Genomic DNA, 25,761 nt, shown 5'->3' on the forward strand with positions numbered 1-25,761 from the left:
AAATTACATTTGATCGTAAGTAAATAGAAATGCAGACATTTTCATTCACCGGAGTTGCAGAAAAACAAAACTTAAGAGCGTATTATATTTCTGCAAATCTGATTTTACTTGGGAAACATTATACACATTTTAAATGTATTGTTGTGCCAGGGTCAGCCCAGAATAGCGGAGTGTTATCAGGATTGCCTGAGGGTGTGTGAATTGTTCTTTCGCTTGTGTTCTTGTGACCTCTGAGGATGCAGGTAGAGAAATAGTCAGTGGTGAGTCCTGAGCTGGGTGCAGCCCAGAAGCCAAGTGCCTGTGCCCGAGGGCCCCTGTGACCTCTCTCTGTCTCTGTCTCTCTCTCTTCTCTCTTTTCTCCCCCCTTCCTTCTTTCCTTTCTCCCCTCCTTCCTCTCTCTTCGTTAGACTTTGGATTTCCATATAATTACACACAGCAGTTGTAAGAAGTCATACAGAGACCCCACGTACACATCGCCGGTTTTCCCTGAGGTTCTATCTTGTAAAACTCCAACAGTGTCCGAACCTGGATGTAGACGTTGAAGATACAGAGTGTCTCCATCCCCCCCAGGACCCCTCCCGTGGTCCTTTTGTTGCCGCACCCCCCTCCCGTTTCCCTGCCCCATAATCCTTGGCAACCACTAATCTGACCTCTATTTCTGCAATTTTGTAATTTCACGAATGTTCTGTGAATGGCATCTTGAGTATGTAAGCTTTCTGGATTGCCTTTTTCCCTCAGCATAATTCTCCAGAGTCATCAGGTTGCTGTGTGTATCAGCGATTTGTTCCTTTTCTTTGCTGAGTAGTGTCCCGTGATGTTGGACGTGCCACAGATGGTTTAACTGTTCATTCGTTGAAGGATGTCTGGTTTTGGCTATTGTGAGTAAAGCTGCTGTGAACACTCATGCACAGGTTTTGTGTGTGTGTGTGTGAACGGAAATCTCCATCTTCTGGGATAAATGCCTAGGAGTGCAGTTGTGTTTTGTTTGTTTTTAATTAAAAAAATTTTTTTGGCCACATTGTGCAGTATGTGGGATCTTAGTTCCCAGACCAGATATTGAACCTATGCCCCCTGCATTGGGAACACAGAGTCTTTAAGTACCTGACTGCCAGGGAAGTCCCAGGAGTGCAATTATTGAACTGTGTGGTGGTTTGGCTTTTTAAGACACTATTAATACCAGACTTTTCCCCAGTGGCTTGGCCGTTTTACATTCCCACCAGCTGTGTGTATACGTGCCTGTTTGTGCATGTGCATGGGTGTGTGCTTGTGTGTGATGTGAAGGTGTGTGTACATGCGTGTCTGCATGTGTGTGTGTGTGAAGGTGTGATGTGCGTGCGTGTGTACTTGAAGGTATGTGTGTGCATGCATGTGTGCACGTGTGTGCATGTGTATGTGAACGTGTGCAGGTGCGTGCGTATGTGCATGTGCATGCGTGTGTGTGTGAGATCCAGTCTCTCCGCATCCTTACTGACACGTGTTTCTGTTTTCCCCAGTCTGAGCGGTGTGTCGTTGGGGTTGGAATTTGCGTTTCCCTCACTGCAGTGCACCTTGACGGAGATCTTGGTGTAATTTGGGAGACGAGCCGGGCTGGGTGCTGGGTGGAGGCGGGGGGCTGCTGATGGATTTGGTGAGATAGTTGGGTCTGCTCAGGGAAGGGCCAGAAGTCCAGCTTGCAGGGAAGATTCTGGAGGGGAGGCTGGAGACAGTCTGGCGGTGTGGAGGTACACAGTGCTGCACACCGCTGGCCAACGGCTCACCCAGACGCTCACTTTTCAGACTCTCTGTGTCCTGGGGTCGTCCTCAGAGAGGAACGTGGTGAAGAGGGGGTGCCATTTCACACAAGGGACTCGCACATCCACGGAGTTGGGTATCTGTGTGCTAGAACCAGTCCCCTGTGGATACAGGGCAGGGGGTGACTGTGGGTTTGCTGCCTTCCGATGCACACACTTAGGTGGCTTAAACAGCAGGAATTTCTTACCTCCTGGTTCTGGAGGCCGGGGTCCAGGACCCGGGTGTCGAAGGGGCTGGTTCCTGCTGGGACTTCTCGTCCGTTTGCAGATCTTGCTGTGTCCTCCCATGGTCCCCCCTTGTGTGTGTCTCTGTCCTAATCTCTTCTTGTAAAGACCCCCCTCATGGATGAGAATCCACCCTGATGACTTTGTTTTGCCCTCATCACTTATTTAAAGACCTTGTCTCCATATCCTGCCACATTCTGAGATACTGGGGTTTGAGCTTCAACCTTTGAGTTTTGGGGGACACAGCCCCTGACAGTGTGATTATCACGACATTAAGGCTTTTCCTCTTACGTTTCACTCTGCCTTTGCGGGGGTCACCATCTGGGTGACTTTTTCTGTAAGGGTGTGGGTCCCCAGTGCTGGGTGGACCCCAGGGAGGTGAGAGGTGGGAGGTGGGCGCTCGTGGTGGAAGCTCCCCCCGCTTTGGTCACAAGGCTCACAGAATCTAGTTCAGGACTCTAGTTAGTTTCTGTGTTAGATGTGGAAAGTCCTTGTTATCCAGTTATGGACAGGACTTTAAGGTCTGGTCATTTGGGACCTGAAAGGAAGCTGTGCAGTTTTGAAGTGTGGTGTCACAGCCTGGCGGGGTGTAGATGGATGACTCATCGAGCGTCACCCACCTGTGCTCACCTGGCTGAGTCTCAGGAGACTGTGACATCCCCCTTAGGTTTGTTTGTAGTCTCTTACCAACTGTGTTTTTGTGGCTCGAATAGAGTGGCCAGACCATGCTGGATCCGGAATCCCAGTTCTCCCGTGATGGCGAGGAGGCCCTGGGTACCCAAGTTGCTCATTCACGTTGGCCCAGCAGACAATCCCAGGGGCTGCTCTTCACTCTGTGGACCAGGAGGCTGGCTCTGCCAACAGTCACCGCAGGCCCAGTGTGCAGTGGCCCCGGGGTGCTCGTGCGGCGCTTTGATCTCGGTAGCTAACGGGCCAGGGCAGGGTGTTGCTGGTGGCAGTCGTCTGGATGATTGAGTGTAAGCTCTGTGTTAGCTCAAGACTGCAGTCATCCGCCTACCTGCATGCTGGTGGGCTGCTGCAAGTACATACACAGAGGCGCTTTCTGCCTTCAAAAGGCAGATGGTTTCACCCCAGACAGATGCCTATCAGCTTGTTAAATTTTCATCTGGGTGCCTTAAGGAGAAAAAGATGTTTTCTTTTAGCATGCGGTGTGTGCCAAGAGATCACAGGTTTGGGGTAGGAGAGATTCCTCTTTGAATCTCAGCTCCACCTCCTCCTAGCCAAGTGACTTGGCTGAATTGTTGCCTTAAGCTTTCTCTTTTGTAAAAACTGGTGATCACGCCAGCCTCTTTGGGCAGTTCTGGGGATAAAGAGATAGCCCACTTCCAACCTGGCCCCTGGGCTGTGCTTGGCCAAGGTTAGTTCCTTTTGTTATTGATTGTGAGAAGCCTTAGGCTGCTCTAGTGAGTTCGGGCTCTGCCCGGCTCCCCAGTCTGACTGGGGGACCAAAGCAACATTGACCCCGTTGCTTTTCATCTCCTGCTGGTTGGGAGCTGTGGGTGGAGGATGGGGAGAGATGTTTCATGGCCTCCCTAAAACTTTAATGTTCACACTGAGGTCAGACCAGCAGCCTGAGTTCCTACGGATTCCCAGGGCAGATCCCTGAAGCTTCCAGGGATACATCTCTCATCAAAAATGTTGCTCTGTCTTTTTTCCTGGCCCATTTGCTGTGCACAGTTGTTCCTGCCTGTCCTCGGGAGTGTGATACAAAGTTTATGTGCCTTCTGGAGTGATTTTGTTTAACTTAACGTGGATACGTTAAGTACACTTTTAGGTACACGTGTAACTGTTGTGATTTCTGTTCTGAATTAGGGTTGGCTAGTTGCTGTAACTGGAGAAGGCAATGGCACCCCACTCTAGTACTCTTGCCTGGAAAATCCCATGGACGGAGGAGCCTGGTGGGCTGCAGTCAATGGGGTCGCTAGGAGTCGGACATGACTGAGCAACTTCACTTTGACTTTTCACTTTCATGCATTGGAGGAGGAAATGGCAACCCACTCCAGTGTTCTTGCCTGGAGAATCCCATGGACAGAGGAGCCTGGTGGGCTGCTGTCTATGGGGTCGCACAGAGTCGGACACGACTGAAGCAACTTAGCAGCAGCAGCAGCAGCAGCAGTTGCTGTAACAAACAGCCCCAGCGTTTTGCTGGCTTCATACCATGAAAGTTCGTTTTTTCTTCACGTCACAGCCCAAGTGGGGGTGGGGAGGGGACCCAGGGGCTCTGTTCTGTCTACTCGTTCAGGGACTAAGGGTTTTTCTATCCTGTGGCTCTGCCGTCTGCAGCATCTTGCCTTTTTAACTTGTGGATGGGGGAAGACAGAGATGCAGGACAGTTCACAGGAGATTCTTCCTGGCCAGGACTGGTACCCACACTTCTGCGCTCATTCTTGTGTTCAGAGCTCCATCCCTGGCCAGCACGTGGGACTCAGAGATAGAGTCCTGCTGTGTGCCCCAAAGGAGGAGGATGAGGTGGGTCTCCTCCACCTATTCCTATAAATACTCATTTTCCATTGATCAGCATGAACTGTGGTGGACTGGTTAGAAATACGGGCATTGAACACCGGATTGTAAGATCTCACACCTTTTAGTCCCTGACAGTCCGGTGGCAGAACAGATGGCCAGACCCCTGCAAAGATGCGAAGGGATGTAAACGGGGGCAGCTGCTGCCTTTTTCTTTGATGTTTGTTCCACTACTTAAGTCCTATAGCATTTCAGGATGTTCTTTGTGTACTTAACCCAGAAGGGTCCTGGGGCAGGGGGAGTGGGCCCGAGAGCATAAAGAAGGCTGCCTTCTAAACTGGTCATCTTCATATTTGTTGGCAGTTCCCATTCTCACCACCCTAAAATGTACTTAGCACCTCCAGACCCCATTCCCACCCCTGAAGTCTGTTGAAGTCTTCTGGCTTCAGAAGATGTTTACTAAAGCCTGCTGAGAACCGCGTCTGCCTCAGTGTTGGCGTTTGTTTCCTTATAAGAATGGAATCATTTCTCTTTTTTTGTAAATTGAAGTACTGTTGATTTACAACGTTGTGTTAGTTTCAGGTGTACAGCAAAGTACAGCTTCAGTTTCATAGCTGTATACTGTGTGTGTCCATATATATACGTATATTCTTTTCTGGATTCTTTTCCGTTATAGTTTATTGTCAGATGTTGCGTATAGTTCTCTGTGCTATACAGTAGGTCCTTGTTGTGTGTCTGATTTATATAGAGTAGTTTGCCTCTGCTAATCCCAGACTCCTAATTTATCCACCCCTCCTTCCCCTTTGGTGGCTCAGTGGTAAAGAATCTACTTACCAGTGCAGGAGTTGAGGGTTCGATTCCTGGTCCGGGAAGATCCCCTGGAGGAAGAAATGGCACCCCACTCCAGGATTCTTGCCTGGAAAATCCCATGGACAGAGGAGCCTGGCGGACCGCAGTCCATGGGGTCACAAAGAGTGCGGCCTGACTTAGCAGCTGAACAACACGGCCTCCCCTTTGGTGACCGCACACTTGTTTCTGTGTCTGTGATTCTGTTTCTGTTTTGCAAATAAGTTCATTTGTAGCGTTTTTTAGGATTCCACATGTGAGTGGTAACACATACTTGCCTTTCTCTTTCTACTTAACTCACGTAGTGTGACAGTCTCTAGGTCCATGTGTTACTGCTCAGTGCAGTCGCTCAGTCGCGGCTGACTCTCCATGACCCCATGGACTGCTTCCTTGTCCATCACCAACTCCCGGAGCTTACTCAGACTCATGTCCACCGAGTCAGTGATGCCATCCAACCATCTCATCCTCTGTCGTCCCCTTCTCCTCCTGCCCTCCATCTTTCCCAGCATTAGGGTCTTTTCCAGAGTCAGTTCTTCTCATCAGGTGGCCAAAGTATTGCAGCTTCGGTGTCAGCATCAGTCCTTCCAATGAATATTCAGGACTGATTGCCTTTAGGATGGACTGGTTGGCTCTCCTTGCAGTCCAAGGGACTCTCAAGCGTCTCCTCCAACACCACAGTTCAAAAGCATCAATTCTCCAGTGCTCAGCCTTCCTCATGGTCCAACTCTCACATCCATACATGACCACAGGGAAAACCATAGCTTTGACTAGATGTACCTTTGTTGGCAAAGTAATGTCTCTGCTTTTTAATATGCTGCTTAGGTTGGTCATAGCTTTTTTTCCAAGGAGCAAACATCTTTTGATTTCATGGCTGCAGTCACCATCTGCAGTGATTCTGGAGCCCAAGAAGATAAAATCCGTCACTGTTTCCATTTTTCCCCATCTGTTTGCCATGAAGTGATGGCACCAGATGCCATGATCTTCATTTTTTAAATGTTACTGCAGGTGGCATTATTTCATTCCTTCTTTCTTTTAATGGCTGAGTGGCATTTCACTGTATTTGTATATATTCACACCACCCTTTCTTTATCCTTTTATCTGTCGATGGACGTTGAAGTTGTTTCCCTATCTTGAGGTTTCCCTATCTTGAGGTTCCCTATTTTGAGGTTGTTTCCCTATCTTGGCTGTTGTGAAGACTACTGCAGTGAACGAGTCTTCATTTTCTGAAGTAGCGTTTGTCTTTATGACTCAGTGGGTGCTGAAAAGGGCTGGACGGGTGGATTGGTCAGAACTGCAGTAACTTAAAGTGGCATGAGGGGGCTGGATGGTGTGGGATATTAGAGAACCCTGGACCAGGAGTCTGAAGGTCTGGGATCCAGGTCTGGGCCCAATGCCTCGTGCAGCCTTTTCCACCTCCCCGACCTCAGACCCTGCACCTGGGCACTGGCAGAGTCCCAGAGCCTGTGCTCACCTCTCAGCCGCCCTGGAGGAGCCCAGATCACGTGTACAGAAGAGCCTGCCCCAGGAAGAAGCGTCACTCGGGCTCGCTCGCCGTGTTCCATTCACTTATTATAGAGAACATGGGCAGCATCTGGTGATGGTTTTCATCTGTCTTTAACTGAAAGAGGACCGTGTGAGCTTTTACTTTTCATCAAGTTTTGTAACTTTTATTTTATGTGCGACAGGTTGTCTGATAATTGATTAGCCTTCTGGGCAGCTGAGCATTCTGAATGATCTGCTTAGCTGGGCAGCTGAACCCGTGTGTAGGGCTGAGCAGTGATGTAGTCACGGAGTAAGTGTGTCCCCGCTTCAGGGGTGAACGCGGCCGTCGCCAGCCCCAGGGAGATTAGCCAGAGAAGAAAATGGTACAGCTCCTCCCTCCCTCCCTCTCTTCCTTCCTTCTTGTTTACTTGCCAGCTTTGTTCTTAGACATTGAGGATCCAGAGTTACCCTGTGTCTCATCTCCGCTGGATTCTTGCCTTTGAGTGACTTACCCACAACTCTGCGGTCTTTGGGGCTTTGGGGATTGCAAGGATGTGGATCTGTTTGATTTTTTTTTAATTTCATGCCTAAACTAACTCATTCAGTTTGTCTTAGACTGTGTCCTCTGAGCCCTGAGCTGTGTCCAGCCCAGCTCTTGGGATCTCTGATCGGATTTCTGAGACCGAGGTGGCTGCCGCCTGCGTGGAAAGGGCATCCTTTAAGACACCCTCCCCAGCCTTTTTGGCCTCATTTCCTGACGCACTTCTGTCCTGCTGGCTGCCTGGCTGGCCCTGGAGCACCGTCTGCAATCTCCTGCCTTAGTTCCATAGGGTCTCCCTGTCCTGGCATTGCCTCCTGATCCCTTCTGTCCCTCTGTCCCCATGGTTCCCAACCTGGGGCTGGGGGGACAGGGATGTGTGAGGGCTGAGGCCCCAGTGAGAATGGTGCTCAGCCGCAAGGGCCCAGGAGTCTTGAGGGATGAGGAGGGGGGCAGCAGGGGGAGAGCCTGGGCAGGGGGCAAGAAGGCCCCGGGGTCAGGGAGTCAGGATGGAAGAGACCAGAGGCCTCCCTCCCCCAAGCTCACAGCACTCTCAGTTCAGTTCAGTCGTTCAGTTGTGTCCAACTCTCTGTGACCCCATGAACTGCAGCAGGCCAAGCCTCCCTGTCCATCACCAACTCCTGGAGTTTACTCATGTCCCTTGAGTCGGTGATGCCATCCAACACTGGTTTCCCTCTTAATTTCATCAGCCTGAGTCCCATACAGCAGATTCTGGGCTGGTGGACCAGGAGTCCTAGTCCTTGCTGCCTGGTTAGGGACTCGGAGCAGCTGCCCTGAATGTGGGGGAGGGGACTAGCCCGAAGCCCACAGCCTTGTCTTTGAAGTGTTCAGTGATAGCGAAAGTCACTCAGTCGTGTCTGATGCTTTGCGACCCCATGGACTATACAGTCCATGGAATGCTCCATGCCAGAATACTGGAGTGGGTAGCCTTTCCCTTCTCCAGGCGATCTTCCCAACCCAGGGATTGAACCCAGGTCTCCTGCCTTGCAGGCAGATTCTTTACCAGCTGAGCCGCCAGGGAAGCCCGAGAATACTGGAGTGGGTAGCCTATCCCTTCTCCAGTGGATCTTCCCAACCCAGGAATCGAACCAGAGTTTCCTGCATTGCAGGTGGATCCTTTACCAGCTGAGCTATCAGGGAAGCCTCAAGTATTCAGTGACATCACTGCAAAGAAGGTCCATCTAGGGGAGGCGGCCCCATCCCAGCCAGGATGTGGCGCTGGCTTGCGATGCATTGGGGACTCCGTAGCCCCTCCATGCGTTTGTCCTTCCTTGTCAACTGTGGATGACAGTTTCTGCCTCCCAGAGTTGCTCAAGGCTTAAATGGGCGAATTCATGCCAAGTGGGTTTCTGTGATCTGTGTACTAGTGACTTTCTGGGTTGGCTGTATTTTGGTCCTGTGCATTGTGGGGTAGTTAGCAGCACCCTTGGCTTCTACTCACTTGATCCCACTAAGAATTCCCTTCCTTCAGTGGTGACAACCCAAGATAGATCCAGACATTGCCACGTGTCCCCCTGGGGGCCGGATGGCTCCCACCGGCGTCAACGGAGCGCTGGGAGTCACCCCAACTGCTACCTAGCACTCTGTGTATTTACTGTAGTGGAGAAGGCAGTGGCACCCCACTCCAGCACTCTTGCCTGGAAAATCCCATGGACGGAGGAGCCTGGTGGGCTGCAGTCCATGGGGTCTCGAAGAGTCGGACACGACTGAGCAACTTCACTTTCACTTTTCACTTTCACTTTTCACTTTCATGCATTGGAGAAGGCAATGGCAACCCACTCCAGTGTTCTTGCCCGGAGAATCCCAGGGACAGGGAGCCTGGTGGGCTGCCGTCTATGGGGTCGCACAGAGTCGGACACGACTGAAGCGACTTAGCAGCAGCAGCAGCAGCAGCAGTATCGCGTAGCGGGCGCAGTGTGGTGTGGTTGTTTGCGCTAGTGCCTGTGTTGCTAGAAGCAAAGTCTTTGCCACACATTTGGGAGGAAAAGTTAGAAACCTGTAGGACTTGCTTCCAAAGGCGGTGCTTTGGGCAAGAGTGTTGAGAGAAGGGAGCCTGCGGGAGTGCGGGGGTGGGACTTACAGCCGGCACCTGGGCTGTCTGCGGGTGGTCAGCTGACAGCTGTGTTTCTTCCCTGGTGTTGTTCAGTCGCTAAGCTGGGTCAGACTCTTTGTGACCCCATGAACTGCAGCCCGCCGGGCTGCCCTGTCCTTCTTTCTGAGAGACAAGCAGCAGTCTTGAGGTCGGGTCCTGGCAGAGATGCACAGATTACCAGGGGCGTGATGGCCCACCCCCAGCATCTTGTCTAAGAAATACCGTTCAGGCTCCCCACAGACCTTCATCAAGACGGGAAGTCAAGCATTCGCTCTTGGAGTTTTATTTGCTGGAGTCAAGGCACTTATCAAGACTCCATTCCCCCCTGCTCCCCGAAAATAATAACTTATTTTCTTTAGCATAATTGACTTTACCAGGGGCAAATAATGATTTAGCAGGAGGGAAATGTGATTATTTTTCTTCCAAATTGCTGTGCTTCTATTAACTTCGCAAGATTTATTTTCAAGTCCTTCTAATGTCATGTGTGTTGTGCTGCCCGTCTTTCACAGGCAGGAATGCGTTTTGGTCTCCCAGGCACCGTGACCAGGCAGCCAAGTTCCTTCGGATTGTTCCTGGGGGTGACAGGGCGGGTATTGCTTTGAGGATCAGCCTGGAGAGGCAGAGGAAGGGAGAGACGGCTGTGGGAACCGGGACTGGGGACGACTCCCAGGTACAGAAGGGAAAGGGGCTTCGTTCAGCTGACCTCACTGTGCCTGGTGGTGCGTCCTTACACACGTTCTGGCACGCCCACCTGTGTGCTCTGGTCATGTCACAGTGCCTTTGCACGCGCTCTTTTGTCTGCCTGGAAATCCCTTTATTTACCTCCCCCTGTCAAGCTTTTCCGGGCTCAGCTCAGCTTATACATCTTTCTGTTATTTTATTGACGTCGAGTTGATTCACAGCGTTGTGTTAACTTCCGCTCTACAGCGAAGTGACTCAGTTATACATGTGTGCCTTCCTTTTTCAGATTCTTTTCCAGTATGGTTTGTTGCAGGATACTGAATGTATTTCCTTGAGCGAAACAGGAGGACCTTGCTGTTTATCCATTCTACATAAAATAGTCAGCGACTGTTAACCCAAACTCGCCACCCACTGCTCCCCCCCACGTCCCCGGCAGCCACGGTCTGTTCTCTGTGTCTTTGAGTCCGTTTCTGTCTTGTCAGTAAGTTCCTTTGAGTCATACTTTAGATTCCGTCCCTGGTGGCTCAGATGGTAAACAATCTGCCTGCAATGTGGGAGACCTGGGTTCAATCCCTGGGTGGAGAAAGTCCTCTAGAGAAGGGCATGGCTACCCACTCCAGTATCCTTGCCTGGAGAATCCCATGGACAGAGGAGCCTGGCGGGCTACCATCCATGGGGTTGCGCAGAGTCAGACTTGACTGAGCGACGAGCACTTTCACTTTTTCTCACTTTCCATGCTTGTTTTACAATGTGTTTGTTTCAGATGTGCAGCGCAGTGGTTCATTATACCTACGTGTGGATATAAATATACACGTGTGCACACGTACACATATATATTCTCTTCAAGTTGTTTTTCCTTCAGTGGGTTATTACAAAATACTGAGTATAGTTCCCTGTGCTATACAGTCGGTCCTTGTTTGTTATCTATGTTGTATATAGTAATTCAGAGGTCCGCAGCTGCTTCCCAGGTGGCATTAGTGGTAAAGAATCCACCTGCTAATGCAGGAGACATAAGAGACTTGAATTTGACCCCTGGGTTGGGAAGATCCCTTAGAGGGGGGCACGGCAACCCACTCCAGCATTCATGCCTAGAGAATCCCTTGGACAGAGGAGCCTGGTGGGCTACAGTCCATAGGGTCGCAAAGAGTTGGACACGACTGATGTGACTTAGCGTGCACCTACAACCTCTGGGGTTGTATGCCTGATGATCTGAGGTGGAGCTGATGTAGTAATAATGGAAATAAAGGCAGTTGAATCATCCCCAAACCATCCCCTCCCCCGCCCGCAGTCCGTGGAAAAACTGTCTTCCACAAAACGGGTCCCTGGGGGCAGTTGGGGACCTCTGCAGTAATTCACAGGCTCTTAGAGCCAAAGGGGCAATATCATCTTGGTTTCCTAACTGAGGGGCCAGGGAGTGAGTGTGGAGCTGGACGGGGACCCTTGCTGGCAGGCCCCGTTTAGAGCTTTAATGAACACAAGAGGCCTCTGAAGTGCTGGGTGTGGGGAAGGGGAAGTGAACCTTGAGTGAAAGTTTTTTTTTTAAAAAAGTGATTTAACAGAAATCCAATTCCATAGGATTCCTGCCTCTTCAGCTGTGTTGCCTTCAGTTGAACAGAAAATAAAATCTCCAGTTTTCACCTGATCAGTAGTTACCGGTGGGGACCACATATGGTCAAGGGCTCAAAAGCATTTGTCTGTACAATTTCCTTCTTCGATGCCTATGATTTACAGGCAGGCGCTTGAAGGTGGGATTAATGTGGACTCAGCCTTCAGAGTGAAGAATGTAAGGCCCTGGGAATGAAGGATGGATGGAATTGTTTCCTAAGGACGAAGCTTCAGCAATCTTGGCATCAATAGTATGGCATTATTCTTCCATTCTTAAAATTGATCTTTTATTTACCTGCCAAAGTCTGCCGGTCACCTGCAACTATGGGCAGCAGCTTTGCAGCTTTGCTTTAAATGTGTCAGCCTACACAAACTTGAGACCGGCTTATAAAATTTTCACAGGGTTTCCCGCCTTTATCACTGAGTTAATGATGTTTCATCTCGTGGTTGCGGTTGCATCACAGCCTGGAGAAATAGAATGGTGGTGTTGAGTCTTGTTTCCCTTTTTTTTTTTTTTTTTTTAATGAGTGCTTCTTGTGTCATACAGGGCTTCTCTGGTGGCTCAGTGGTAAAGAACCTGCCTGCCAATGCAGGAGGCGCAGGTTCGATCCCTGGGTCGGGAAGATCCCCTGGAAGAAGAAATGGCAACCCACTCCGGTGTTCTTACCTGGGAAATCCCATGAACAGAGGAGCCTGGCAGACTGCAGACTGCAGGGTCTCAAAACTTAGCAACTAAACAGCAACAATATCTTGTGTCTTATAGCCTGACTGCCTGGGCAGTGAGCCTAATTTGCCCTCTGCTTGTGCTGGTGGGCTGCAGTCCACGGGGTCGCTAAGAGTAAACACGACTGAGCGACTTCACTTTTACTTATGCTCTAAAATGTTTTTAATTGTGTACACACACACACACACACACACACACACACACACCCCAGGCACATACATGCACAAAGCTGGGTGAAATCCCAGCATTACCTGGTCCAGCTTCTGCACTTCACCCTTCTTGTTACCTTTTCTTACCATGCAGGGAGGTCATGAACCCCTTTCTAAAATACACACGCGGCAGGGTGTTTGTGTCATAGTCACAGCCATGTGGACGACCCAAAACCTCAAGGGGCAGCTGAGACCAAAGGAAGCGATGTTATTAGAAAACCTTCGTGGGATGCTCCCAGAGCAGGAAAGCTTCTGATTCTTTCTTTTCCTGAGAAGATGACAAGTGGGAGGAAGACCTAAAATGTCCAGTGGAGACAGCAGTTTTAAACGGAAGCTGACTTACAGTATTGTATTAGTTTTCAGGTGTAAAGCAAAGTGATTCAGTTACACATATGCATATAGATTCCTTTTCAGATTCTTTCCTTTTATAGATTATTACAAGATATTAAATAGTTCCCTGTGCTATATAGTAAGTCTGTATTATTTTCCTGTTTCGTATATAATAGTGTGTATCTGTTAATTCCAAATTTCTCTCTCCCCGCCCCCCCCCACTGCTCCGCGCCTCCTCCTCCCAGTTCCCCTTAGTACAGACAGCTCTTTAACAACGGAATGAGATATTCTTGAACTATTGCTTTTGGTGAATGGAATGAGTACCGTGTTCATCTCAGAAGCTGGGGAAACCCTCATGAGCAGGGAGGGGATGGCTGACTTTGCCCTGGAGTACAGACCTGATCGGAGGAGTCTGTCCCATGACATCAGTGGGGAGCTCCACGAGTGGAATAAAACACTGGCTGTTGAATCCGTCTGTGTATCCATCCGTCCGTCTGTGTGTCCATCCACCCCTTTATTTCCCAGTCTTACTGAGATATAATTGGCACTGTTGTTCCGTTGCTAAGTTGTGTCTGGCTCTCTGCCACCCCGTGGACTACAGCACTCCAGGCTTCCCTGTCCTTTACTGTCTCCCGGAGTTTGCTCAAATAGAGCACTGGGTAAGTTTCAGCTGTACAGCATATTGATATAAACTACATACATGATGAAATGACAATCACAGTATTTATTAAGCATCCATCATGTTATATATTGGGCTTCCCTGGTGGCCTAGACAGTGAAGAATCTCTCTGCAAAGCAGGAGACCTGGGTTCGATCCCTGGATCGGGAAGATCCCCTGGAGGAGGGAATGGCTATCCACTCCAGTACTCTTGCCTGGAGAATCCCATGGACAGAGGGGCCTGGTGGGCTACTGCCCATGGGGTCACAAAGAGTCGGACATGGCTGAGCGGCTAATGTACACACATCATGTTATATACAACATTAAAGAAAATAGAAAAAAAGTGTTCCTTGTGATAAAAACTCTTAGGATTCACTTTCAGCCATTTTCACATATAACAAGCAGCAGTATTAATTATATTTGTCAGGTTATACATTACATCCTTAGTACTTCTAGCACTATAGTAGAATTTCCAGTTATGCTCTTATACCTGGAAGTTGACCGCCTTCATCCAGTCTTCTTCCCACATTTCCCCTACCCCACCTCCCCCCACTTGCTCCCATGGCAATTTTAAATCGAAAGTAAAAACGTCATTGGTGACCAACAGGAGCCCTGGGTGTGACTGCCTACCGAGGACTGGGGGGCCTGGCCAGTGCTGATGTGACTACCATGTAACCGGCCAGGGTGGGCACCCTCTTGAGGAGCCTTCAGGAGGCTGTGCACCTGTAGCTGTTAGAATCCTACAGGCAGGAATGGAAAAATGGCAGACTTCCCCGAGAGGCAGGGATGTGATGTGGGGTGTGCCTGCTGTGTGTGTGTGTGCATTTGTGTGTGTGTAGAGGCTGGGGTTTGAACCAGGTAACAGTGAGATTCTTCTAGCCCTGAAGTCCCACTTGGTTTGAATTCAGACCCCTGGATTCCCGTTTGAGTTTGGGCTGGTTACGTCACCTCTCTGAGCCTCAGTTTACACGTCTGTAAAATGGGGATAATGATGGTGCCCACTTGCTATAAACGTGGAGGGGAGGAGTGACAGAAGTGTTAAATGCTCAGCGCCGCTCATCACTCAGTTCTTGGGAGCACCATCGTTGGCACCACATTAAGCCTGAAAATAGGTCCCTGGTGACAAAGCCACCTCTGCTTAGTGTACTGCTGTCTTCTGGTTTAAAAAAAAGAGAGAGAAGAAAGTGAAGTCTCTCAGTCGTGTCCAACTCTTCGAGACCCCATGGACTGCAGCCTACCAGGCTCCTCCGTCCATAGGATTTTCCAGGCAAGAGTACTGGAGTGGGGTGCCATTGCCTTCTCCAGAGGATCAGAAAAGGTTAAGGATTAGAGAGCTGTTGGGTAGAACCATTCGACTCCCACATAAATTACTTGACGTTTGCTCTCAGTTCTCAGCTACTTGTAAGCTTCAGTCTGAATTTAGATAGCCAGGAAAAGTAGACAGAAGAAAAAAATTAAACTTTGAAAAACTACCAGTTCGCATATATATATATATTTGCATATATTTGCGTATTAACTCGAGGAGAACACAATTCCTAATGCTTTCAGGATCTTGCCTGGATCATTTAATCCAATTTCTAGGATGAAGATGTAGGATTTTATGGGTTAAATTGTGCCCCCCCCCCCAAAAAAAGAGTCCCAATTCCTAGTGCCTTAGACTGTGATCTTATTTGTAATAGGGTCACTGGAGATATAATTGTCTTAACTAGTTAAGGGGCTTTCCCCGGTGGCTCAGCAGTAAAGAACCTACCTCCAGTGCAGAAGCTGGAGCAGACGCAGGTTTGATCTCTGGGTTGGCAAGATCCCCTGGAGGAAGGCATGACAACCCACTGCAGTATTCTTGCCTAGAGAATTCCATGGATGGAGGAGCCTGGCGGGCTCCATAAGGTCGAAGAGTTGCACACGACCCAGGTGGCTTAGCATGCATACATGCACAATTAGTTAAGATGAGGTCATTCTAGATTAGAGTTGGCCTTTAATTCAAGGTGGCTGGTCCTTATAAGAAGAGGCAGACCCCTGACCTCGTGAGGATAGAGGCAGAAATTAGAGTTGAGCTGCAGGAGCCAAGGGACCCTGAGGAGCGCCTGGGCTGCCAGGAGCTGGAGGCTGCGAGGAGGGAGCCCCCCTCACCCCACCTTTTATTTTGGACCCTTGGCCTCCCAGACCTGGGAGAGAATTCGTAGCCACCACGTTTGCAGTCATTTATTATGGTGACCCCAATCCAGAGCGTTCGGGCACAGATGCATTTGAGAAATAGGTGCAGAGGTGTTGCTGGTCTTCATTCAGGGAGGGAGGGGATGCTCAGAAACCGTGTGTCCCGGTCTGTTCTTCATATTTTTAGAGAATTGTCTGCAGACTCATGGTGTCTCACGTGTGAGTGTGTGAAATCGCTGGTAGATTTTTACTCTCTTTGATTTGCTTTTTCCTTCAATTTGGATGTGACGAGGAGTTTCTTGGCCAGTTTCTTGAGGTGAATAGGCAATGCTTAATAAACGGCCATCCCTCCCAAGGGTGAAGGCCCTGAAGTGTGTGTGGGACCTTTGTCTGATGCAGCCTGTTCTCCAGTTGGCGTCTTGGTAAGTGATCTCTTACTTTAATTTTTTTTTTTTTTAATTTTTTGACAGTGCCTCATGGCACATGGGATCTTAATTCTCTGACCGGGGATCAAACCAGTGCTCCCTGCATTAGAAGGAAAGAGTCTTAACCGCTGGACCACCACGGAAGTCTGGGTCATCTCTTTCCCTCCAGAGAGACTGTCTCTGAGTTACTTCCTTAATTCTTCATCACTTCATTACTCAGTCGACACTGAGTCAGGGTCTACATGGCAGACACCCTTCGAGGTGCTGGGGACTCACCAAAGATTCAGGCAGACATAGTGTGTGCCCTTGGTTGCCTGCTGTCTGGCTGTAAAGTCGATACTGATGCCAGGAGTGAGCGTTCTCTAAGAGTGATGGCATCTGCAGTGCCCCTGGGCACCTACCCAGGGGCCGGACAGTCTAGGAGCGCTGGTAGGAGCAAGTATCATTAATAGAGACCTGGGGGGTCTCCAGCAGGTACCCGGCAGAAGAGTCAGGACGAGTGATCGCAGCAGAGGGGACTGTGTGTATGAGGTTTGGAGCTGGGTTGAGTGGCTTGTTGGAGAAGCTGAAAGAATAAAAGATGAACGGAGTGAGGCTGTTCCCTGGATTCAGAAGCCTAAAACAGAATGAAGTGACGGTCTCCAAGCCCCACTTGGAAAGAAGGGCACTTAAGGAAGCTGGGGGGTGGGGGCATTGATTCCCCTGGCCATGATTCATTTCATTTATTCCCAGAGCTGTGTCCCGGGCTGATGGCTGGTCTCTGCCCCCAGGGGGCCTCCACAGAGGCTGCTGTCTGACTTGTAAACTGGCCTGGCGTTATTAAGTCTCCAACCCCCAATTTACCAGAAAATCAAAAGAAATGGGCTTCCTTTCTTTCATTTATAAGCGTTATTTTGCACAATTGCCACACAGCCACTGTTGCCCTGAGCCAGAAAGGTTTGATCTATTGAGTCTAGACTGGTATTATGGCTAAGTATTTAATCAGGTCACTTTCAGAAGCCTGGCTGCAGGCATTTAATCTCTAGAAGCATTTTCATACGTCTTGTTTGAGGGTGGCGCCTCTGTCCGGAAGGACTGCAGGGAAGAAAATGTGCTAAACATGAAAGGCGATGTTGTCCGGGGAGGCGGAAGGAACCGGGGTTTGCAGCCATGTGTGGGTCTGTTGAGCACAGATGAAAATCCCTGCAAGTTTATTTGCGTCAAAACTGATTCGGCAGCTCATTGTCAGGGCCTGTTGTGGCTGGGTAGTTGTTGGGCTGAGTCCCAGAGGGTTAAGGGACTGTTTACCGTTGGACTGAGCTGGGGGTGAATTCTGGCCACCTTGCTGGTTGGGTAATTTTTAGAATTTACTTTCCCCTCCATGCCGTGGACAGTGCATTTCCTTTTGGAGAAGGCAATGGCACCCCACTCCAGTGCTCTTGCCTGGAAAATCCCATGCACGGAGGAGCCTGGTGGGCTGCAGTCCATGTGGTCACTAAGAGTCGGACACTACTGAGCGACTTCACTTTCACTTTTCACTTTCATGCATTGGAGAAGGAAATGGCAACCCACTCAACTGGGGATTAATACTGGTTGCTACCCTAGTGTTGGCATGGATTAAACGTCGACACCCACGTCATATGGGTTTTTTTGTTGGAGTTGCTCTGAAGAGTCCAGGGTGTCGGTTGCAGTGATGGGGATTCAGGTGCTGGCCCTTGGTCTTGAAGGGGTCTGTGGCTTGGTTGTGGCTGGTGGGCTGTCTCTGGGGGTCTTCACCGAGGACTCCTGGTGGGCCTCGTGGATGCTGAGGTTGGGAAGGGGCAGCAGATGGCAAGGTGTTCATGGGAGGTTCTGCCCAGGCTGTGGTGGGCCATGTGGGCCAAGGGCTCGCAGGCTGGCTTGGTGAGTGGAGACTCGGTCCTGAAAGCTGCAGGGGTGAGCGGAGTGAGGAGGCCGACAAGGGAGCACGTTCTGACGTCGTTGTCGGTTTATGAATCAGGTGCAGGATTTACACGAAAAGTGAGGTATTGGGGCGAGATTCACATGGCACGCTCTTAAGCATGATAGGGTGAGCGGTTCAGTGGCATGACTACACTCACAGCCTTGTATAGTATCCTCTGTCTCGTTTTAGACATTTACATCGTTCCAGAACAAAATGTCTCACCCGTTAAGCAGTTTCTCCCCCCTTCTCTCCTCCTCCGAGGCCCTGGCAGCCACTAATCTCTGTTCGGTCTATGTGGACTTACGTCTATGGATCATATGATATGTGACGTTTGTCTGGCTCTTTTGTCTCGGCATATTGCTTTCAAGGTTCATCCACACTGGAGCATGTGTCAAAGCTTCATTCCTTTCTGTGACTGAGTAATATCTCCTGTGTGCTACGCTCAGTTGCTCAGTCGTGTCCGACTCTTTGTGACCTCATGGATTGTAGCCCTGCCAGGCTCCTCTGTCCATGGGGATTCTCCAGGCAAGAATACTGGAGTGGGTTGCCATTTCCTGCTCCAGGGAATCTTCCCAACCCAGGGATCGCATCCAGGTCTCCTGCATTGTGGGCAGATTCTTTACCCTCTGAGCCACCAGGGAAGCCCAATATCTCCCCATATGTATCTGTTCCACAGTTTGTTTCTCCACGTATCTGTTGATGGACATCTGGGTTATTTCTACCTTTTGGGTGTTGTGAATAAAACTGCCATGAATATTCAGGGATAACTGTTGGAATTCTTGTTTTTAGTTCTTTTGGGTACATACCATGGAGTGAAATTGCCAGACCATATGGAAATCCTGTGTTTAAGTTAGTGGCAAGATTTTTGGTGTGTGTGTGTGTTAGGCGCTCAGTTGTATCCGACTCTTTGCAACCCCATGGACTGTAGCCCATCAGGCTCCTCTGTCCATGGAATTATCCAGGCAAGAATACTGGAGGGGGTTGCCGTTCCCTTCTCTAGGGGATCTTCCCGACCCAGGAGTTGAACCCAGGTCTCCTGCATTGCAGGAGGATTCTTTACCGTTTGAGCCGCAGCAAATGCTGGCTGAGCGTCAAAGATGGCAGCACCACAGAATCCTGGATAGGGGGCTGGTGGGGGGGTACTTCGCAGTGAGCTGTGTTCTCTTGGGCTCGTTACCGCATGCACCCCACGACGTGAACTAAAGGGTGCAGAGTACACGGACCGTGCCTGTCGGGTGGTGAGCGTGGTCCGTGGGCCGCAGCTCTCCTGTTGGTGTCCTCGGGCTGCCGTCCTAACGTGCTCGGACACACTGGGTGACTTAGAACAGCCAAACGTTCTCACAGAACGTTTCTCACGGTTCTGGAAGCCAGAAGTCTCAGATCAGGTGTTGGCCGGTGGGTTCATTCTGGAGGTTTGGATTTCCGCTCTAGTGTCTTCTTGGGGCTCCTTGTGGACCTTGGTGTTGCTTGGCTTATGACAACATTACCTCAGTCTCTGCCTCTGTCTTTTGTTTATTTTTTTTTGTGACAGCAGCAGTTTAATAGATGGGAGAGCTTATGCACGTGAAGCCAGGTCCCAGAGTCACACCCCATTTTGTGCAGTGGACAGCAGGCAGGATGGTGACTGTCTTTACTCTGCCTCTGTCTTCACAGGATGGTGACTGTCTTTACTCTGCCTTTGTCTTCACAGGATGCTTTGTCTGTGTCTCTCTGAGTCTCTGTGTCCAAAATTCCCTTTTCTTAGAAGGACAGTAGGAAGCCCAGGGCTCCAAAATCATTGCAGATGGTGACTGCAGCCATGTAATTAAAAGACGCTTGCTCCTTTGAAGAAAAACTGTGACAAACCTAGACAGCATATTAAAAAGCAGAGACATTACTTTGCCGACAAAGATCCATCTGGTCAAAGCTATGGTTTTTCCAGTGGTCAGGTATGGATGTGAGAGTTGGACTATAAAGAAAGCTGAGCGCCGAAGAATTGATGCTTTTGAACTGTGGTGTTGGAGAAGACTCATGAGAGTCCCTTGGACTGCAAGGAGATCAAACCAGTCCATCCTAAAGGAAATCAGTCCTGAATATTCATTGGAAGGACTGATGCTGAAGCTGAAACTCCAATACTTTGACCAGTTTGATGTGAAGAACTGACTCATTGGAAAAGACCCTGTTACTGTGAAAGATTGAAGGCAGGAGGAGAAGGGGATGACAGAGGATGAGATGGTTGGACGGCATCACTGACTCAATGGACATGGGTGTGAGCAAACTACTGGAGATGGTGAAAGACAGGGAAGCCTGGTGTGCTGCAGTCCATGGGGTCGCAAAGTGTTGGACACGACTGAGTGACTGAACAATAACAACAGCAAATTCAATATGACCCCTTACCAGTTTAATTACATTTACAAAAATCCAATTTCCAAAGCAGGTCATTTTCATAGGGACTGGGGATTAAATATTTGAATATAACTTTTAGGAGGGAGGGACAACATTTAACCCAGCACTGCTACTAATTATGACTGTTTCAAAATAAACAGATCGAACAGATTAGATCTTGATTAGATCTATTTCCAGGTTATTCAGTTCAGTTCAGTCGCTTAGTTGTGTCTGACTGTTTTCGACCCCATGGACTGCAGCACACCAGGCTTCCCTGTCCTTCAGCATCTCTCAGAGTTTGCTCAAACTCGTGTCCATTGAGTCCAGGTTTTTAGAAACCCCATTTCCAGAAGGTTACTGGAAAGTTAGGTATAGAAGACCACAGACCACAAATCTGGGTGTATGGTGACACCCTGGGAAGACGCGCCCCTGTTGTGATCTCCTGATGTTGTTACGGGACAGGCTTAGAGGGCAGAGTGGGGACAGGGGAGATCCTACGGAGACCTAGAGTGGGGACAGGGGAGATCCTGCGGACACCTGGAGGTTACCTAGAGATTATCTCTCTGGGTACCTGCTGGAAGCTTCCATCCGCTAAAGCTGAGTTCCCTAACTCTTGACTTGCTGGGCTGACAGTTACAGCTCCTGGAAGTTTGGGGAGCCAGTGGAGGGGACACTGTTTGGGTCTCGCTGAAGATAAAGTGAGACCGGGGAGCTTCAAACAGTGTAGGGAGGTGGAGAGATCATTGGAGAATTGCATGGACTGTAGTATTGTCCGTGGGGTCACAAAGAGTTGGACACGACTGAGTGACTTTCACTTTCACTATTTACTATTAACATGGTGGCATTAATTACTTATAGGTTTAGACACTAGGTTGTGTCCGACTCTTGTGACCCCGTGGACTGTAGCCTGCCAGGCTCCTCTGTCCATGGGGTTCTCCAGACAAGAATACTGGAGTGGGTTGCCATTTCCTTCTCCAGGGGATCTTCCCAACACAGGGATTGAACTTGGGCCTCCTGCATTGCAGGCAGATTCTTTACCAACTGAGCTACGAGGGAAGCCAGTTACATATAAGCTCAGATTTTATGTGCACCATGATCCATGATCTTTTTGTCTAAATACGATTTAGTTTAGTTTTGGTTTTTTTTGGCCATGCTGCACAGCTTGTGCGGTCTCAGTCCTCTGACCAGGGATTGAACCAGGCCATGGTGTGAAAGCCTGGAGTCCTAACCACTAGGCCTCCAGGGGTCTCCCCACATTTACTTTTTCATTGCCCCCAAACTTAAAGCCAAATAAATAGCAGGGCACGTGCCTTGTCATTTATTTGCCCTTCTACCGTTGAGGCTGGAAACCAGAGGGATGCCTTTGTGTGGCAAATGAGGGTCTTCGTTGTGACCTTGAGGGTGCTACGCACACCATCACCCACCAGCTGCTCCGTCACAGTGGCTCCGTGACAGACCCCCACTTTCTACAAGAAGCCGTGGATCACTGGTTCAGTTTTTCTTGACCATAACACTTGAGGATCCAAGCCTGATAAATTCTGCAAATACCTGAAGATGAGTTTTAACTTTATCTTAAAAACATCACTGTTACTTGACGTGGAGAAATACACTGTAGCAAGACTGGGCTTTAAATCCACGACTCTGCTTTCTAGGGTTTGATTCCTGCTTCATGGATGGGCGTCGACTTTTATCTGTTTTCCCACCTGCTCTGAGTTGACTTTGGATGTGGCTCAGTGTCACGGCTAGCCAAGCCTATTTGGAATTTATGGGGTTTTAGTTTTTATTTTTGTCTTGTCTACTTGGTGGAGCCCTTACAGGCAGGGAATGATGATAAGGATCGTGAAACGTAGAGAACTTTTCTTTCAAGGTGTGCACTCCTGTGTGGCTCCATAAAAACCCTTCGTTGAGATGTTGCCGATTTTCATCTAGAATTTTCTATTGAGAATGCCATGATGTTTAAAGAGCAGTTGTGATGTTGACACATTTAATTGGCTTCTGATGACCGAGTTTATGGTTTTTATCCAATACAACTTTATTTGTGGACACCGGAATTTGAATTCTGTATGAATTTTGCATGTCATGACATATTCCTTAAAAAATTTTTTTTAAATTGGGATATAGTTGATTTGCAATGCTGTGTTCGTTTCTGGTGTACAGCAAACTGATTCAGTTATGTGTATATATGTATACACACATACACATGTATATAGTCTTTTTTCATATTCTTTTCCATTGTGGTTTGTTGTAAGATACTGAATATAGTAGTTCCCTGTGCTATACAGTAGAACCTTATCTATTTTATATATATAGTAGTAGTAGTACGTACATGTTCATTGCAAATTTCTAATTTATTCCCCACCCACCACACGCTTTTTCCCCTTTGGTAATCCTGTTTGTTCTGCATGTCTCTGAGTCTGTTTCTGTTTTGTATCTAAGTTTGTTTGTATCATTTTTAAAGATTCCACGTATGTGACAGCATATGATATTCGTCTTTCTCTGACTTACGTCATGTAGTATGATCATCTCTAGGTCCATCGGTGGAGCTTCGAATGGCATTGTTTGATTCTCTTTTGTGGCAGAGTCGTATTCCAGTGCGTAGACATGCCGCATCTTCTTGGGGCATCCGTCTGCTGATGGACATTTAGGATGTTTACATGTCTTGGCTATTGTGAATAATGCTGCAGTGAACATAGGGATGCACGTATCTTTTAGAGATATGTATCTTTATTTTATCTGGCTGCACTGAGTCTTAGTTGCAGCACGCGGGATCTTTCATTGTGGTGTGTGGACTCTCTAGCTGTGGTCCATGGGCTCTGGACTCTTGGGCTCAGCAGTTGCTGCCTGAGGGCTGTAGTTGCTCCCTGGCACGTGGGATTTTAGTTTCCTGACCAGGGATCAAGCCTGTGTTCCCTGAGGCAACGTCTTAGCCACTGGACCACCAGGGAGGTCCCCCATGTACCTCTGTGAACTTTGTCCGGGTGTATGTCTGGGAATCCCTTGCTGGATCATACGGTAACTCGAGTTTCAGTTTTTTGAGGAACTGCCATGCAGTTTTCCATACTGGCTGCACCAATTCACGTTCCCTTCAGCAGTTTAAGAGGAGGGGGAGTTCGCTCTTCTCCACGCCCTCTCCAGCATTCGCTATCTGTATACACTTCTTGATGATGGCCACTCTGACTGGTGTGAGACGATACCTCACTGTAGCTTTGGTTTGCATTTTTCTCGTAATTAGCAGTGTGGAATATCTTTTCATGAGCCTCGTGGCCATCTGTATGTCTTCATTGGAGGACTGTGTCGTGACATACTCTTATTTGATTTTTTTCCCTCAGTTATTTAAAAATGTGAACACCTGAGCTCATGGCCGTAAACCAACCGGCGACAGACCTGATTTGGGCGGACCTACAGTTTGCTGGTCTCTGGTCTCAGTGTTGCTAAGGCTTAGGGTTGCATTCAAGATCTTTCCCCAAAAGGGCAGAATTCCCACTTAAAAAGAATAGAAAATGTTAGTGTGTAATCAAAGAGAAATGACTGAACCTGTCAGGAGAAGTGGATTAAAATTTTCCTGTTGAACTTGTTAGTTTTTTTTTTTTTTATATGGTATATGTATTTTACCTGAAGAAATGGCTTTTTGATCCATTTTGAGTTGATTTTCATGTACTGTGTTAGTTAAAGGTCCAACTTCATTCCTTGGCGTGTGGATATCTGTCTTCCCTGACGCATTGTTGAAGACTATCCTTTCTCCATTGACTAGTTTTGGCTCTCTTGCTGAAAATCATTTGTCCATACATGTGATACTTACTCCCTGGAACAAAAGCTATGACAAACCTAGACAGCGTATTAAAATGTAGAGACATCACTTTGCTGACAAAGGTGCATATAGTCAAAGCTTTGGTTTTTCCAGTAGTCGTGTACGGGTATGAGAGTTGGACTGTAAAGAAGACTGAGCACTGAAGAACTGATGCTTTTGAACTGTGGAGCTGGAGAAGACTCTTGAGAGCCCCTTGGACAGCAAGGAGATCAAACCAGTCAATCCTAAAGGAAATCAACTCTGAATATTCATCGGAAGGACTGACGCTGAAGCCGAAGCTCCAGTACTTTGGCCACCTGATGCAAAGAACTGACTCATTTGAAAAGACCCTGCTGCTGGGCAAGATTGAAGGTGGGAGAAGAAGGGGGTGACAGAGAAAGAGACGGTTGGATGGCATCATTGACTCAGTGGACATGAGTTTGAGCGAACTTCAGGAGATGGTGAAGGACAGGGAAGGTTGGCATGCTGCAGTCCCTGGGGTCACAGAGTCGAGTATGACATATGGACTGAAGAACAACAGTGTATGTGAGGGTTTATTGCTGGGCCTTCTGTTCTATCCCATCGGCTTGGAAGGGACTCTTTCTGCTGGTACCACACCGTTTTGGTGGCTGTAGCTTTGCGGTAAATTTTGAAACCAGGAAGTGTGAGTCTTGCAGCTTTGTTCATATTCGGGATCATTTTGGGATTCCTTGTGCGTTTTTGAATAGATTTTTCTATCCTTGCCTGTGCCTGTTCACTGTTGACTTATTTCTTGGCTGAAAGTTTGAGGGGTGTCAATATTTTTGCATATTTTAATTTAAATGTGTTTATCTTGGGACTTCCCTGGTGGTCCGGTGGTTAAGAATCTGCCTTGCAATTATGTCGGACGTGGGTTTGATACCTGGTTGGAAAACTAAGATCCCACATGCTGCTATTAGAGAAAGCCCACACACTGCGACAAAGACCCAGTGCGGCCAAAGTAAAAAATAAATAAAAAATTTAAAAATACAGATAATTAATTTTTTGAAAAAAGATATTTATCTTTTTAAAATTTATTTTATTTTTATATATTTATTTATAATTGGAGCAGTAATTGCTTTACAGTGTTGTGTTGGTTTCTGCCATACAGCAGCATGAAGCAGCCATAAGGATACATATATCCCCTTTCCATGACTGGCAATGACTTGCTTCAGTAATAGCCTCCCCTTGGTTACCAGCTCAGTGTTCTCTGATGGACGAGTTCAGAGACCTGGGTTCGTGTGGCATTCTTCCTGGGTGCTTTGGTATTGTACTGATAGTCCTACAAGTCACACAGGAAGCCTTTCTGTATTTGGGTCCCTCTCTTGGTGGCCGTAGTGTGGTTCATGTTCCTGAATGAAGCAGACGGCCTTATTTGGCCCTTTGTCCTTTGGGGGTCATGCCGGAGGC

At 48.5% G+C, this 25,761-nt stretch overlaps 1 protein-coding gene across 4 annotated transcripts in view; it reads left to right on the forward strand.

Annotated features, from left to right (window-relative positions):
- DOCK1 (dedicator of cytokinesis 1) overlaps positions 1-25,761 on the forward strand; it is a 556,998-nt gene that overhangs the window by 5,472 nt on the left and 525,765 nt on the right. The gene's annotated exons all lie outside the window — the stretch shown is intronic.

The sequence above is a fragment of the Bos indicus genome, chromosome 26 (genome assembly GCF_029378745.1).
Source record: "Bos indicus isolate NIAB-ARS_2022 breed Sahiwal x Tharparkar chromosome 26, NIAB-ARS_B.indTharparkar_mat_pri_1.0, whole genome shotgun sequence".
In the NCBI taxonomy this organism is placed as follows: Eukaryota; Metazoa; Chordata; class Mammalia; order Artiodactyla; family Bovidae; genus Bos; species Bos indicus.